Genomic DNA, 16,206 nt, shown 5'->3' with positions numbered 1-16,206 from the left:
GGCTACCTTTGAAGGTGACCTGGAAACTACAATTAATCCAGAATACGGCAGCTAGAATGGTGACTGGGAGCGGCCGCCGAGACCACATAACACTAGTCTTGAAAGACCTACATTGGCACCAAGTACATTTCTGGGCACAATTCAAAGTGTGGGGGGGTTACCTTTAAAGCCCTAAACAGCCTCAGCTCAGTATACCTGAAGGAGTGTTTCCACCCCCATCATTCTACCCAGACACCGATATCCAGCTCCTAGGGCCTTCTGGCGGTTCCCTCCCTGCGAGAAGTATACTTACAGGGAACCAGGCAGAGGGCATTCTCGGTAGTGGAGCCCATCCTGTGGAATGCCCTCTCATCAGATGTCAAATAAATAAACAACTATCTGACTTAGGGACGCGGGTGGCGCTGTGGGTAAAACCTCAGTGCCTAGGACTTGCTGATCGCAAGGTCGGCAGTTCGAATCCCCGCGGCAGGGTGAGCTCCCGTTGTTCAGTCCCAGCTCCTGCCCACCTAGCAGTTCGAAAGCACCCCTAAGTGCAAGTAGATAAATAGCTACCGCTTTATAACGGGAAGGCAAACGGCGTTTCCGTGTGTGGCACTGGTGCTGGCTCGCCAGATGCCGTTTAGTCACACTGGCCACGTGACCCGGAAGGGTCTCTGGACAGCGCTGGCTCCCGGCCTCTTGAGCGAGATGAGCGCGCAACCCTAGAGTCGGACAGGACTGGCCCGTACGGGCAGGGGTACCTTTACCTATCTGACTTTTAGAAGACATCTGAAGGCAGCCCTGTTTAAGAAAGCTTTTAATATTTGATGAATCATTGTATTTTAATGTTCTGCTGGAAGCCGCCCAGAGTGGCTGGGGAAACCCAGCCAGATGAGCGGGGTATAAAATATTATGATGATTATCTCTAAGCCACACCCACACCTGCCTTCATATGTGATATCAGAGGTGGCACAGGCAAAGACATGGTTGCCTAGGAATAATCAGGAGTCCTCACATGAGCTCCCTGAGCTTGCTTCAAAAGCAGGGCTCTCTGACAGCACCAACCAGATGACCAGTGTCAACAGCAAGCTCCTGGGCACTTACTACTGCAGTCAATTGGAGTTTGCAGCCAATGCTGATCAGCTCATCAACACAGTCAATAAAAACCACTGTTCAGTTGCATCCACAGTATAGATTTAAGTCAAGTCTGAAAATTTAGCCCTCTCTACGCACTCTTTGCAGCGGGGAGAAATGGCCATTTGCAGCTGCTATTTGAATCAAAACCACACCTGCAAATGGACTTCAAAGAGCTGCCACATATCCTGTTTCCCCCGGACACGTCCTCTACAGTGGTACCTCAGGTTACATACGCTTCAGGTTATAGACTCCGCTAACCCAGAAACAGTGCTTCAGGTTAAGAACTTTTCTTCAGGATGAGAACAGAAATCATGCTCCGGCAGCGCGACAGCAGCAGGAGACTCCATTAGCTAAAGGTTAAGAACAGTTTCAGGTTAAGAATGGAACTCCGGAATGAATTAAGTACTTAACCCGAGGTATCACTGCATTTCAGGATTAAAATTTCTGTCCAGGCAGATTTTTAAAAAAATTGGCAAAATGTCCGGGGTTTCTGGTTTGTTTGCTTGGCTTATAGTAACCCAAGATTTTTTAAAATAAAAACAATTGTAAAAGCCCCATGTGCCATGCTTCTACCCCTGACCATTTTTCATGAATGGAACGGGGCCAATGAGAGCAGCGGCTGTAGGCCAGTGTCGTGGTCACATGAACATTTGTAGTTGTGGCACCTGCGACTCTACTCTGGCAGGCTCTTTGAAGTTAATAACATTGCTACTTCCAATATATCACAGCTTCTATAGCCTACATATACAGTGGTACCTCAGGTTAAGAACTTAATTCATTCTGGAGGTCCATTCTTAACCTGAAACTGTTCTTAACCTGAGGTACCACTTTAGCTAACGGGGCCTCCCGCTGCGGCTGTGCTGCAGCCACACGATTTCTGTTCTCATCCTGAAGCAAAGTTCTTAACCCGAGGTACTATATCTGGGTTAGCAGAGTCTGTAACCTGAAGCATCTGTAACCTGAGGTATCAGGTAGTAGGTGTCAGGCTTGAGGGATTTTCTCCTCATCCCAGCAGCCTCCAGGATCAAAAAAGGAACAAGGAAGTTCGTATTTATGGTTTCATTCAGTAACTGTGGATCAGAACAAAGAATCTAGTCTTGAACGCCATCAGGATGTTGCTCACTCTGAGCCCCTCCCTTTCCTTCTCCAACAACAGTCTGTGATTCTATGGGACGCCACAGGACGCAAACTCCGCAGCGTCCTTTGTTCTTGAATTCTGAGTGATCGGTGAGTCCTTGGAGAAGGAGGAGTTTCCAAACTCTCTAAGAATGTGTCTGCTGGCTGCTTTCCAACTTTCCCCCTCACTCTCACTATCTTGTAGCTTGGTAGCAGGGCAGTCTTACCCATAGGCGCTAGGGGTGTGGGGCACCCGGGCACCAGGCTCTTGCGGTGCCAAGCCGAGAGTCCGGGGTCCGAGAGTTGAGTCCGGGGAAGAGCCCACCTGTCGGTCAGAGCGCTGTAGCCGACTCTTCTGCTGCGGCCGGCTCTGCGCTGCAAGTTTGGAGGCTACCAAGCCAGTGAGATGCTGAGGAGGCTGGCCAGCTCCGCTCTCCTGAGCACCTGGGACTGGGCAACCTGGGGCGGTGGCGCCGGGGGGATCTTTGCACCCCGGTGCTGAATATGCTTAAGACAGCCCTGCTTGGCAGTTCTTCATACAGTTGTAAACCAACCCTCTCTCCTTCTCCTCTTGAAGCTGATGGAGAAAGGGGTGTGTGTGAATCTTCCCACTCACCTTCCTCTTCTGAAAGAAGCTGAGGGGACAATTCCCAGCCCCCCTCTTCAGCCCATTCCCTGACAGTAGGGGTATTTAAAATGAAAGTCGTCACAGCAATCCATAGTTCAAAGCAGAAGTTGGCAGATGTGTCCTGAAATATACTCAGAGTCGCAAAGTGATTTCATGCCCTTTATTCAGCTCGTAGTGGTGAGGAGGAATGAATGAAAGTCCCCTCAAAGCATCTGCTTTATATACATTATTTACACAATGGGCTGCACATGATTGGCTAATTCCAGAATTCTACTGTAAGCCAATCAGGTTGTGGATTCACTTCTATCTGGAGCATGATTGGGTGGTTCCTGCCAACCAATCATACTGCTGCATTGTTCTAGGACCAATCAGACTGCTGCAGTTTGGATCCTATTCAACTCAGTACATAACATGTCCTCTTTTTTTGCTCTTCCAAATATGGCAGCCCTACTCTGTAACTGCTGATCGGTTGATTGGCACCAACAGCAAGGCTTTTTGAACAAAAGAAGCTGTGTTATACTGAGTCATGCCCTTGGTCCATCTAGCTCAGTACTGTCCTCATGGTCTAGTTTTCCAGGTTTGCAGACAGAACTGTTTCCCCAGAACTGAACCCAGGATGTTCTGCATTGAAAGCAAATGATCTACCCTTGAGTGATAGCCCCTGTAGCTTCATGGCAGCAGCCACACCCACCTGCTAAAGTTGGCCTGCATGGACAGGGGGATTAAGGCTCCGGCCTGAAGGATGGATCCAATTCTTCACTCCTGATCTAAGTAATCATGCTATTTGATAGGTGTGGCCAAGGAGGCAACATTTCACACAGTAATAGTACTTAAATTAAAACCTGCTGCTAGCAACCCTCTTAAGGAATCCAGGACACTCAAGTTACTGTGACAGACGGCTGTCGAAATAAATTAATTATCCAATTCGAGTTTATGAAAACCACACAGCTTTCCATAGATGTATGCTCCAGATGAAATCATTACAGTGGGAAGATTAACTCTTTATGCAAATCTCTGTACAAAGAGCAAAAAAATCAGGAAATGTTAATTTCAGATATGTTCACTCATAAACCATTCCATCCAATCACTCAATCAATCAATCCCACTTTCTGTATATATAAACATTCATTTCAACTGTATGCACCTTACCCTAAAATACTCATTTTTGTATGATTTTGTACATCTTCCCATAATAAGCATTTTTGCCACAATTTCTGTGTAAAACATGCATTTCCGCAGGCAGTTGTTTGAAATGAATCTCCATTCCTAAAATTCAGTTGCCCACCTGCACTGTATCATACCACTTTAAACAGTCATGCCTTCTACCAAAGAATCTTGGGAGCCGCAGTTTGCCATTGGGAGATCCCTGCTCCCCTCATAGGACTAGCATTGGCAGAGTGGTTTAACAATCAGTCCATCTTCCCAGGAGCTCTGGGAATCATAGTTCCGTGAGGCAAACAGGGGCCTCCTAATAACTCTCATCACTCTGAACATGCGACTGCTCTCAGGATGGGGCTTCAGAAAAGTGTTGAACCCAGTTAACATGAAGCTTACATCACCTTGCCAACAAAGGTCCGTATAGTAAAAGCTATGGTTTTCCCAGTAGTGATGTATGGAAGTGAGAGCTGGACCATAAAGAAGGCTGATCGCCGAAGAATTGATGCTTTTGAATTCTGGTGCTGGAGGAGACTCTGGAGAGTCCCATGGACTGCAAGAAGATCAAACCTCTCCATTCTGAAGGAAATCAGCCCTGAGTGCTCACTGGAAGGACAGATCCTGAAGCTGAGGCTCCAATACCTTGGCCACCTCATGAGAAGAGAAGACTCCCTGGAAAAGACCCTGATGTTGGGAAAGATGGAGGGCACAAGGAAAAGGGGACGACAGAGGATGAGATGGTTGGATGGTGTTCTTGAAGCTACCAGCATGAGTTTGATCAAACTGCGGGAGGCAGTGGAAGACAGAAGTGCCTGGCGTGCTCTGGTCCAGGGTGTCACGAAGAGTCGGACACGACTAAACGACTAAACAACAACAAAAATAACTCTCATCACTCTGAACATGCTACTGCTTTCAGGATGGGGCTTCAGAAAAGTGTTGAACCCAGTTAACATGAAGCTTCTGATCCATGTACAGTGGTACCTCAGGTTACATACACTTCAAGTTACATACACTTCAGGTTACAGACTCCGCTAACCCAGAAATAGTGCTTCAGGTTAAGAACTTTGCTTCAGGATAAGAACAGAAATCGGGCTCCGGCAGTGCGGCAGCAGCAGGAGGCCCCATTAGCTAAAGTGGTGCTTCAGGTTAAGAACAGTTTCAGGTTAAGTACGGACCTCCGGGACGAATTAAGTACTTAACCCGAGGTACCACTGTACATACCCAGGACTGACAGACTTGATCTGGTTGCTTCAAAAAATGTCCTCCATCCCTGGCAGGAACAGCAACAAAAACTTGCTCTGTGGATCATTCCTGTTCAGGATGCCTGCCAGCCATGATCTCATGCAGGAAATTCCATTTTCTTCTCCCATCTATCCATTATTTCTTTTCTCTCTCACACTTCAACTGATAGTATTCACACCTGCAGGGCATTTGCAATCCTCTCTGCATTTTTTTTTAATGTATTTTTTTCTGGGTTTTTTCTTTGGGTCCCCCCTTTTTCTTCTAAAGTTTTTTGGGCACTTATCCAGACCTTTGGGTTCCCCTAACAATGAAGATGCTTGGGTAGCGCTGGGTAGTGTTGCTTCAGATACATAATGAGAGGCATTAATCTCCCCCCATCTCACCCCCTCTGTGTGTCACTGCCTCATGTGGAAAACCAAAGAACTGCAGAAGGCAGGTTTCTTAATGAATGAAGAAAGTTCTGACCCTCCTCTAACTCTTCACCAACTGGTGGTTCCCAGAGTAGCTGGTAGCTAGGGGCATACTGAGGGATTGGCCAAGTTGGCCCCCACCAAGGTCACAGGTCCAGGGGGTGCAAAAATCATTAAGGAAGATGGAGAGAGCCTTGCCAAGGGTGCAAGGGACCAGTGGGGAATGGAGGGTACCAGCACACCTCCTTGTAGAGGTTTCAAGGGAGCCTAGGTACGCCTCTGGTGGTAGCACCCTCCGGGGGGAGGCCGTGGGATTGGGTAGTGTTGTTTCAGATACATAAAGGGAAGCATTCAAGTGTATGTTTGTGTCTCTGTTTGTGTGTGTGTGTGTGTGACTGCCCCATTGTGGGAAAACACAGAACTGCAGATGGCAATGGCAATGAAGAACTGTTGCTTCAATAAGTCATTCCAGGCAGAGAGAAGTGTTTGTTTATTTATTTGTTTGTTTGTTTGTTTGATGAAGGGTGGTTTAAAGATTTCATAAAGGTCCACAGTGCTGTTTACGGAAAAGTAACATATCACACAAAAATGACTTAGGATCCATGACATACAAACAAGCAAACAAACGTCAATTCATTTATTACACGTAGATATGCCCAAGCTTTCTGATTGGGCACTCAAAGTAGCCAATCTGATAATCTGTGTGAAAAATTGTAGGAGTTCGATGTAGGTCAGGTGTGGGGAACTTCTTGTTCCTCTAGATGTTACTGGATTGTAACTTTCATCAGCCCCAGGAAGCATGGTGGATCAGGCCCTTGAAGTGGAAGTTAAGCAATCCTGCCCTTACCCAACCAACATAACAGAGATGAAAGTTGTAAAGAAAGAAATGAGATCTTGCCTGAATTAAAAGCATTTTCACTGTTGAAAATGAGTCAGTAGAAAGAAATGCATGGGTAGACCTACACCCAGTTTATTTTAATTTTTTTTTTTTAAATCAAGGCACCTTATTCCTTCAGCAGAGCAGCACATAAAACACTTAAAAATTGGTTTAGTGATTAGAACAGTGGTGGCTAATGGGGTGCCATGCAGAAGATTTGAATTCCAGCTCCCATCACCCCAAAAGAGCACAGTCAATGGTCAGGGATGATGGGAATTAGGAGTAACATCTGGATAGCCACAGATTGCTCTCCTGACCAACCAGAATCCAACTGGAGTTCCAATGCCCTTCAGTCCCAGCTGGCTACTAGGTCACACAGGAATCTGTCTTTCACTGGACCAGACAATTAGTTAATCTACTTGTTACTTTCTTTGCTGACCAGCAGTAACTCTTCAGGGTTGAAGACCTACCTGAACACACCAGAGATGGAACTTGGAATCTCCTTCAAGCAAAGTAGATGCTTTATCACTAAGCTATGGTCTATCACCAAGTCTCAGAGCAGAGAGAGCTCTTCCATCGTTCTTCTTCGCTGGGTTCTTTTAAACTGGAGGTTCTCACGAATTGAACTATGTCTGCCCATTGACACTTGGCCTCAACCTGCTTGTTCAGATGCATAATGCACCTGGACATCATCCGGATGATGATCTGACCAAGCTTGCTCCAGTCTATGGAGCCTCATGCTACATTAAAACAAGTGACAAGTCTAAGTGTGACAAGGTACTGAGTGACATGGTGGCCAGTGCATTGTTGCTGTCACGCTGCCTCCTAAAAAAAGGGTTCTATTGTGATTTACACAGCAGTCAGGCCAAGCCTATACAAGTCATGGCACATTCTGAAGGACTCACATAGTGAGCTACAGAGTTAGAACCATCAGTACCCAGCATTCTCAGGTACCTGCTAGGGCCCACTGATGGTGAGGACTCTGTGGAGCCCCAGTAATAGGCCACCACTTTATATTTCCTACAAAGCTCAGGCACTCTTGGAATTTGAAGTGAAAGCTGTTTGGCACCAGTCATAAGAGCCACCAACCAGTTCTGAGTGGAAGAGTGCTGTGCTGCCTAATAGAACCATCCAGAGTGGGGAGAATGCCACATGCCCATGGATCTACTTAGGGGCTAGTCTCCCAATCTAAGAGAAAGTATAAACCTCTTAGCAAAAAGCTTGCCAAGGAAGGCAGAGTTTGAGATGCAATACAGTCCAAGGTCATTGTCATGGGGAGTACAGGCAAGGCATCACATGGCAAGGGAAGGGAGGGGAGGGGAATAGCACCAGGAGCCAGAGGGCCATATTGTTTCCAAAAGTGAGAAGGGTCAAGAGGGAGACTTTATTTACTCTGGCCTCTTAGACCGGGTTATTGTATTTTAGTGTTTTGTTGGAAGCCTCCCAGAGTGGCTGGGGGGACCCAGCCAGATGGGTGGGGTATAAATTTATTATTATTATTATTATTATTATTATTATTATTATTATTATTATTACTATTATTATTAAAAGACACTTTCCTTACTCATGAATCATGTGACAACTCTCAGTCTGTAAACATATGCTATGTTGGCAGTCTTCATTGATAGCTTTATGTACCACAGATTTTCTGGATCCTTTTCAAAAGCCATCCAAATTAGATATGTGACCCACTCCATCCTTCTGATTGTATATTCCTTTAACTGATTCTAATCCTGTGTTTTTAAAATCTTGCAATCTACCATGGTAAGGAGTGGTAAGGAATCCAATGGAAGAGGCGGTGGAGGAGTTAAAATAAACATGATAACAAATAAATAAGGCAGCTCCCTGTTCTCAGAAGCTTACACTGAGATTTCAAGTGGTGCAACTGTCCGAGATACAAGAAGTGTTGTTGGTTTTTTTTAATGTGGTTGAGGAAGTTCTTCCTGATAGTTAAGAATACAGGGAGAAGATGCTTATCTCTAAACAGCTGGGGACTTGTAATTGGCTGTTGCTCAGCTTTCCATTCATGCATTTGACTTTGCCTTTCAAATGGAGAGCACTCCTATAATTTTTTGCCCATCACTACAGTGGTACCTCAGGTTACATACGCTTCAGGTTACAGACTCCGCTAACCCAGAAATAGTACCTCCGGTTAAGAACTTTGCTTCAGGATGAGAACAGAAATCGCGCAGCGGCAGCGGGAGGCCCCATTAGCTAAAGCGGTACCTCAGGTTAAGAACAGTTTCAGACCTCCAGAACGAATAAAGTTCTTAACCCAAGGTATCACTGTATTTTAAAAAAGACCTGGTCAATATGTGGTTTGGTGCCTGCTCTGTTGCCTCTGTCATAATCCCACATCCCCCGAATCAGTTCTCTCAACCCTTTTGCTGCCTTCATTCAACAATATTATGTTGTAGGATTATGCTTGAAAATGTATATTTTCAAGACCCAACTTACTTTTGCCATTTTTCAGAGGTTTTAATATTTTGTGATATTATATATTAGTATTAGTGTGGTATTTTAATTGTTGTAATTTGCCTTGGGACCTTACAGTAAAGGGCATGTAATAAATTGTAACAGCAGCAGCAAGAGCAACAACAGCCTACGGGAGCAACCCAGAGGCCCATCTAGTCCAGCATCCTATTTACACAGTGGCCAACCGGATGACCCATCAGGAAGCTCACAAATCAGGACCTGAACATAAGAGCTGTCTCCCCTCCCGCAGTTTCCAGCAGCTGGTTTTCAGAAGCATTACTGCCTCCAACCATGAAAGAGGACCTTGGCCATCATAGCTAATAGCCATGAAAGAGGATGACTGGCTCAAGGTCACTCAGTGAGCTTCATAACTGAGTGGGGATTACAACTCTGGATTCCCAGTTCCCAATTCCCAGTCCAACATCCTGGCTTGAGCAGGTTTAGTGTCAATTGAAGGAAAGTCCCAGGAAGACCATGGCCAACCCCAGAGTACATCAGAGTGGAAAAGCATGGTGTACGCAAACCAACCCCATTTGGCAGGGGCTACAAACTTCATCCGTCCCCAACCAGGATGGTCATCAGTCAAGACGGTAGGAGTTGTAGTCCATGGGCATCTGGTAGACACAACATTGGCTACCACTGTTTTATGGTATACCTGCTTGAGGTATGGGAATACCCCATACCTGAAACATTGTGAGATGCTGTTGATCTGTGTGATGGCCAAACCAGTGATGGCCAAACTTGGCCCTCCAGCTGTTTTGGGACTACAGTACAAGTCCCATCAACCCTGACCACTGGTTCTGTTAGCTAGGGAGGATGGGAGTTGTAGTCCCCAAACACCTGGAAGGCCAAGTTTGGCATCACTGGTGTAAACAATACAGTGGTACCTCAGGTTAAGAACTTAATTCGTTCTGGAGGTCTGTTCTTAACGTGAAACTGTTCTTAACCTGAGGTACCACTTTAGCTAATGGGGCCTTCCACTGCTGCTGTGCTGCCGCCATGCAATTTCTTTTCTCATCCTGAAGCAAAGTTCTTAACCCGAGGTACTATTTCTGGGTTAGCGGAGTCTGTAACCTGAAGCGTCTGTAACCTGAATCATCTGTAACCCGAGGTACCACTGTACTGAGCTAGATGGACCATTGATCTGACTCTTTAAAGCAGCTTTCTTTGATCCTTGGAGGAAAGTTATTCCCGCTCCTGTGATTCTTTTGATTGACTTTTCCTCCTTGGGTGCATTCATACCTGCTTTAAGTTTGGGAATTTTGCTTTGAACTAGTCAAGAATGCTGCATATCAGGCTTATGAATTTGTGGCCCATATTTAAATCATGCACTGTTGTTTTGTGTCTTCATTCTCTGCATCTATGTGTGGGCAAAGCACCTATGTAGGTCATAATTCAAGTTCCAGTGTGGGTTGTCCTCCACTTGTTGCCTTCACCAGACACATTGCTGAGAGACAGAAGTTGTTTCACACATTCAATCATGCAATGAGCCAAGTTGATGGTGAGACCGGGTTGAGACTGAACTTAACCAAAAGCAACAAAGATCCAAGGCATTTCAAGGGAAGGAGAAACCATCAGAAAGGCTTCCCTAAATGTGGCAGGGCAAGTCTACTCCATGTAGCTCTAGATTGCCTTAAGATTTATCACTCCCTCTTTTTCCAAAGTTCAGGCTGCAAGTGCTGATCATTATTTAGCCATCATTCCTGGAGGATGGAGTCAATTGCTAAGACTTAATCACTTAATCACTTAATCACCTAATCACTGATGAAGGTGGAAACTGAGACATTTTGCTATAAGAATTTAAAACTTCACATACAGATAAATAGATAGAAGATAGATAGATAGATAGATATAGATAGATAGATGATAGATAGATAGATAGATAGATAGATAGATAGATAGATAGATGATGATAGATAGATGATGATAGATAGATGATAGATAGATAGAGATAGATAGATAGATAGATAGATAGATAGATAGATAGATAGATAGATAGATATAGATAGATGATAGATAGATAGATGATAGATGATAGATAGATAGATATAGATAGATATAGATAGATGATAGATAGATATAGATAGATAGATAGATAGATAGATAGATAGATAGATAGATCTAGATCTAGATCTAGATCTATCTAGATCTAGATCTAGATAGATCGGAAGGTTGGCCACATGACGGGGTGAGCTCCCATTGCTCTGTCCCAGCTTCTGCCCATCTAGCAGTTCAAAAGCATGCCAGTGCAAGTAGATAAATAGATACAGCTGTGGCAGGAAGGTAAACGGCATTTCCGTGTGCTCTGGCACTTCTCACGGTCCTCTGTGCGCCAGTAGCAGTTTAGTCATGCTGGCCATATGACCTGGAAAAGCTTTCTGTGGACAAACACTGGCTCCCTTGGCCTGAAAAGTGAGATGAGAGCCGCAACCCCATAGTCGCCTTTGATTGGACTTAACGTCCAGGGGTCCTTTACCTTTTACCTTTACCTTAGAGAGGGAGAGAGAACAAGCTTGGGTGAACCGCTCTTTGTTGATTTTATAACACTCTCAATCATATAGATGATATCTAGAGAGATATAGATAAGGATATATAGATATACGAATGAGATATTTAGAACATTGCTCTTTCCAGGCAATCTTTCAGGGGCCACTTGTCAGTTGGAAGCAGGCTCAGAGGTAAAAGTGGACAGAGGAAGAAATACGGATTTTATCTTTGTGTTCTCAGCTGCTTTCTACCGAAACACTTCCACTTGCCCCTCTCTACCCTCCATTGCGGCTAGTAAAAGGGCATGATCAGAGTTCAAGGACACATCACAACTAGGAAAAAACACTGAATAAAAGGTGTGGCCTGGGAAGAGTCCTGAGAGCCACATAGAGAGGTCTTTGTGGCCCACATTTGGTCCCTGAGTTTGATGCTCACCACCAGTCATTTAGATGGTTCCTACATGCCACAAACTCAGACGGCTCCATATCCACTGGTGTGTGTGTGTTTTTTAAGGAAACACCCTACCCTTCCTTTCTGTCCTAGGACCCATCTCCCCAAGATGACAGTATAGAAGTGACAACCTCTATACTTTTTATACAAACATTTTGGAGTAACATACTCATAATGTTAAATTTTGCTGCATCAAACACAATTTAAATACTTCAGATTCCAAAGCAATTTTCCATTGTTTAGGCTGTGTGGCACATTATAATTCCATGCCTCTCTGAGTTCCTGAACATGAATCTTTAAAAGATTCATAAAGCATTCATAAACTACAGATGTGGATTTAGCATTCTAAAAGGATCCAATAATTCCCCCCAATACAGTGTGAGGTGGTGAAGGTTTTAAAGCAGATAGACCATAAATAGACCCCAGCAGATGTTGGCAATTGAATTTTTCACTCACCTGTCATTTATATTTAAGCCGCAAAATAGGAAAAGGCAATAATTCTCCATCTAAACAGGTGATCTAATGTATGCATCTCATATTCGGTCCGTTTCTTCCACACCTCTTTATCTTCAAATCTGGATTACAGAATGAAGTAAATTTAGCATGACTATTTGGGCCAAATTGTAACTGCTGAGACAATATACTCCATATCTCTCTAGTTGCTAAAACTGAACGTGTTGGAGGTCCCTTGTTTTGTAGAACCCAATAAAAGTCATCCAAAGAGGGGATTTAAATAAACCATCTTTACAGTTACCCAAGTTGGGTTATTCATAGAAGAAGAAACTTGCCAATCATCTGTATGTGCTGAAAGATATGCTTTGTGTTATTCATTCGTTCATTCATTCATTCATTCATTTTATTCATTGTTTGTTTATCTATTGCATTTATATCCCGCTTTTCCTCCAAGAGCTCAAGGTGGTATATATACCCTCACAACAACATTGTGAAGAAGTCTAGGCTAAGAATGAATGATTGGCCCGAGATCACCCAGTGAGCTTGATGACTGAATGAGGATTTGAACCCTGGTTTCCTAGGTCCTAGTCCAACACTCTAATCAATACACCACATTGAATAAACTAATAAACTATAAAATAATGTCTGGAATAACTGCCTTCTTAAATGGGCAGCTGCACTCTCCTAAATAAAAAACAAAGTTGACAATTATCCCAAACTATCTTCCTAAATATTAATCTTTTGAAAATATGCTTGGGAAACATGCAATGCAATACCACAAAGTACACATATTATCTGTAGCAATGTGAATAATGTTATCAAAAACTCAATGTCCCAGTCTCTTCCCCGTGTTCACTTTTTCGTGCTGTGAAAGGTAGACACGAGCTCAACTACACATCCCACTTCTCCTCCCAAGAGCCCAAGGTTGTATTGTAGTTCTCCCCATCCCCATTTTATAATCACAACAACCCTTCGAGTGATGAGCTTGATGACTGAGTGGGGACTTGAACCCTGGTCTCCCAGGTCCTACTCCGACACTCCAACCACTACACCACACTGGCTAAACTAATAAAATATAAAGCAATGTCTGGAATAACCTCCTTCTGTTACTGGCAGCTGCATTCTCTCAAATCAAAAGGAAGCGGACCATTATCCCAAATTAACTTTCTACATATCCCATTAATCTTTGGAAAATATGCTTGGGGAACATGCAATGAGCAAAATACATATATCTTTGATGACAATGTGAATAATGTAAGCAAAAACTCAATGTCCTATCCTCTTACCGCGTTCCCTTTTTGTTTTGTGGAAGATTAACATGAATGCAACAACACTCTCCCCTCCTGTGATTTTGAGCAACTGTTATTCAAAAGCATTAATGTGTGACTGTGATCCCAGATCTCGAACTGAATTGGATCAACTTGGGTCAACATGGGATTCAGCTAGAGCAGGCTGAGGAAACCACAGATCACCCTGGTTCAGATCATGTCCAGCTGGAGTGATCCAGGGCTTTAAAACTGCAAGGGGGTCAGATATCAAGGAGCAGGCTGTGCCTGTCTGCTCACATGTTTAATTAGGGAGTTAAACCCAAATTAAAGACTGTGAAAGACTCCCAGTTTGTGTCTGGTCTGAGATCTGGATCTGGATCAGGTCCGCCCCAGATTGCCCTGGTTCAGATTGGGGCCACTCCAAAGCCCTAAATCAGGCTGCAAGTTGTACCAGGGTGTTTGTGTATGTGTGTGTATGTGCACAGTCCTTAAAAAAAATACTCCATTTAACAGTAGGTTCATATTATCTCACATTAGTTTCATACTATATTATAAATCGCCAAAGCTAGAAAATAATCCCACAAAATTGGCAATGTCTATTTATTTTTACTATTTTCTTGGAATTATGTTGGAGCCGCAAGGCCAGCCCTGCTCAAAAACTGAGGTGATATGGGGTGTCCACACATTACCCTCAACAACTGTACAATCTCTGGACCCGTGTACACAAACAGTCTCTACATTCACAAAATTATTTGAATGTAATATTCACCTATTGTACAGTCAATGTATCAATGTACACAATTGTTGAGTGGTACAAATTAACAAGTGTACACTCTTTCACACAGCCTGGTGTGTGCATGTAGAAACAGATTGCAGTTGTCGGGACAGAGAATGCAGTGCTTGTCCTATTTACAATGAATTTAAATCCTCTGTTTTCAGTAGATTGACTCTAGGTAGAACTTAGCTGGATAAATATAAAAATAGCAGGGAAGAGACTTGATTGACTGACATACTGAATCCTTCCTTTATCTCCAGGAACTCAAGGTACCGTAGTATACATAGTTCTCCCCCTCCTCAACTCATCCCCACAACAATCCTGTGAGGTAAGTTAGGCTGAGAGGCAGCGGCTGGCCCAAGCTCACAACAGTGAGCTTCATCGCCAAAAGGGGATTTGAACCCAGGTTCTAGTCTAACGTTCTAAGCACTACACAACCAGTGTCTCTCAGCTTCTGGGTAAATAAGTGCAATCATAATTTGGACTGGATATAAACTGATTTGCCTATCAGGAGCCACCAACTCCCCTTAAAAAAGCCCATCCTTACATATGTCACCCATCAAGAGCCCCCACAAATAGGTGAGGCACCGCTACAAAGCAGGAACTTACTCATTAGGTGGAGCACCTTCATTAAGCTGTTTACATTCCATAAAATAACTAGTGATACAAAAGTGAGATATGGATCTCATATGACTTGTCAGGCATCTTGGGCTGGACGAGGCCACCTGTTCAGGGAGATTGTAACTATGTCACTCACCATTCCTGGGGTGCCTCACTTCCCATAGGAGTGGCCAGAAGATGGGTATAAAGAGGATCTCTGGTCCCCAAGCTCATCATTCGAATCCATTGAGACTTCTCCATCATTCCAGCACATCTGCTAAACAAGGTAAGTCCAATGCTCAGATAATCCTCCTTCCCTTGAATGGATGGAAACATCTTCAGCTATGCACTGATGCAATGATAATGCTATTTGGTTAGGAGGCTGCAAAGGGTTGATTTGACTTCTTGATACAGTGTGCAATTCCTTGCATTCAATGGAGGGAGAGGGGCATTCTTATAGATGTAAACGAGGAATGGAGAACCATTCGGGAATGGGTGATGGTACCTGAGCAGCTGAGGTCACAGCAAATGAACTGGTGTGTCCTCCCCAACAGCAATGCTTGAATGATAGCTGCAGCTAAGCCAGAGATTGCATCCTTACCTAAACCTGTTCCAAGAGGCACCTTAATCCTTTATGATTATCAAGGGATAAATCTGTCAGACAAAGGTTCACTGAGGAATTGTTCCCAGAAAAAGCCTTATGCATCCATGCCCTGCTTGCAGGGCCAGACCTGCTTAGCTGGTGCAGGGGAGTCATGTCATTCATATTATCTGTCCTCCATATCTACACCAGATATATGGTTTGGCTTGCTAGCTGGCAGCCAACCAGGTAGCACTGAGGGAACAGATTCTAGGCAGAAAGTACAGAAAACAGAGAGATGAAGCTAGGGATTCTGGAGGCGGTCAATCAGTCACTGGTTGCCCCATTTCAAAGCACCAGAGCAAGATCACCTAATGAAAGGATCCTCCGCTATAAAAAATCATTTAATTTAGACATTGCCTTTCAAGTAGGTTGCACAGAAAATAACAATACCAATGGCAAAAAAATGTTTTGAACCCTTAGTATATATTTTTAAACAAAATATCAGAATGTTGATAAAACTCTACAAAAGAGGGGAAAATGCAGCAGTGATCTAGGACAATAAAATCAGAGA

At 44.0% G+C, this 16,206-nt stretch overlaps 1 protein-coding gene and 1 long non-coding RNA gene across 2 annotated transcripts in view; one reads left to right on the top strand and one right to left on the bottom strand.

The window, feature by feature from the left end:
• Positions 1 to 6,152: 6,152 nt before the first annotated feature.
• Positions 6,153 to 16,206, bottom strand: part of LOC310752025 — a 19,304-nt gene continuing 9,250 nt past the window's right edge. The window contains exons 2-3 of the long non-coding RNA XR_014542800.1: positions 7,015 to 7,201; positions 6,153 to 6,509 (exon numbers count right to left, since the gene is read on the bottom strand). This is a non-coding gene — a long non-coding RNA (uncharacterized lncRNA). The remainder of the gene's footprint in view (positions 6,510 to 7,014; positions 7,202 to 16,206) is intronic.
• LOC310751837 (uncharacterized protein) overlaps positions 15,318 to 16,206 on the top strand; it is a 20,324-nt gene continuing 19,435 nt past the window's right edge. The window contains exon 1 of the mRNA XM_083591564.1: positions 15,318 to 15,338. The gene's annotated coding sequence lies outside the window, so the exon portion shown is untranslated. The remainder of the gene's footprint in view (positions 15,339 to 16,206) is intronic.

This window comes from Podarcis filfolensis (assembly GCF_964270895.1).
Source record: "Podarcis filfolensis genome assembly, chromosome: 16".
Lineage (NCBI taxonomy): Eukaryota > Metazoa > Chordata > Lepidosauria > Squamata > Lacertidae > Podarcis > Podarcis filfolensis.
This window is presented reverse-complemented; position numbering and strand designations above follow the sequence as displayed.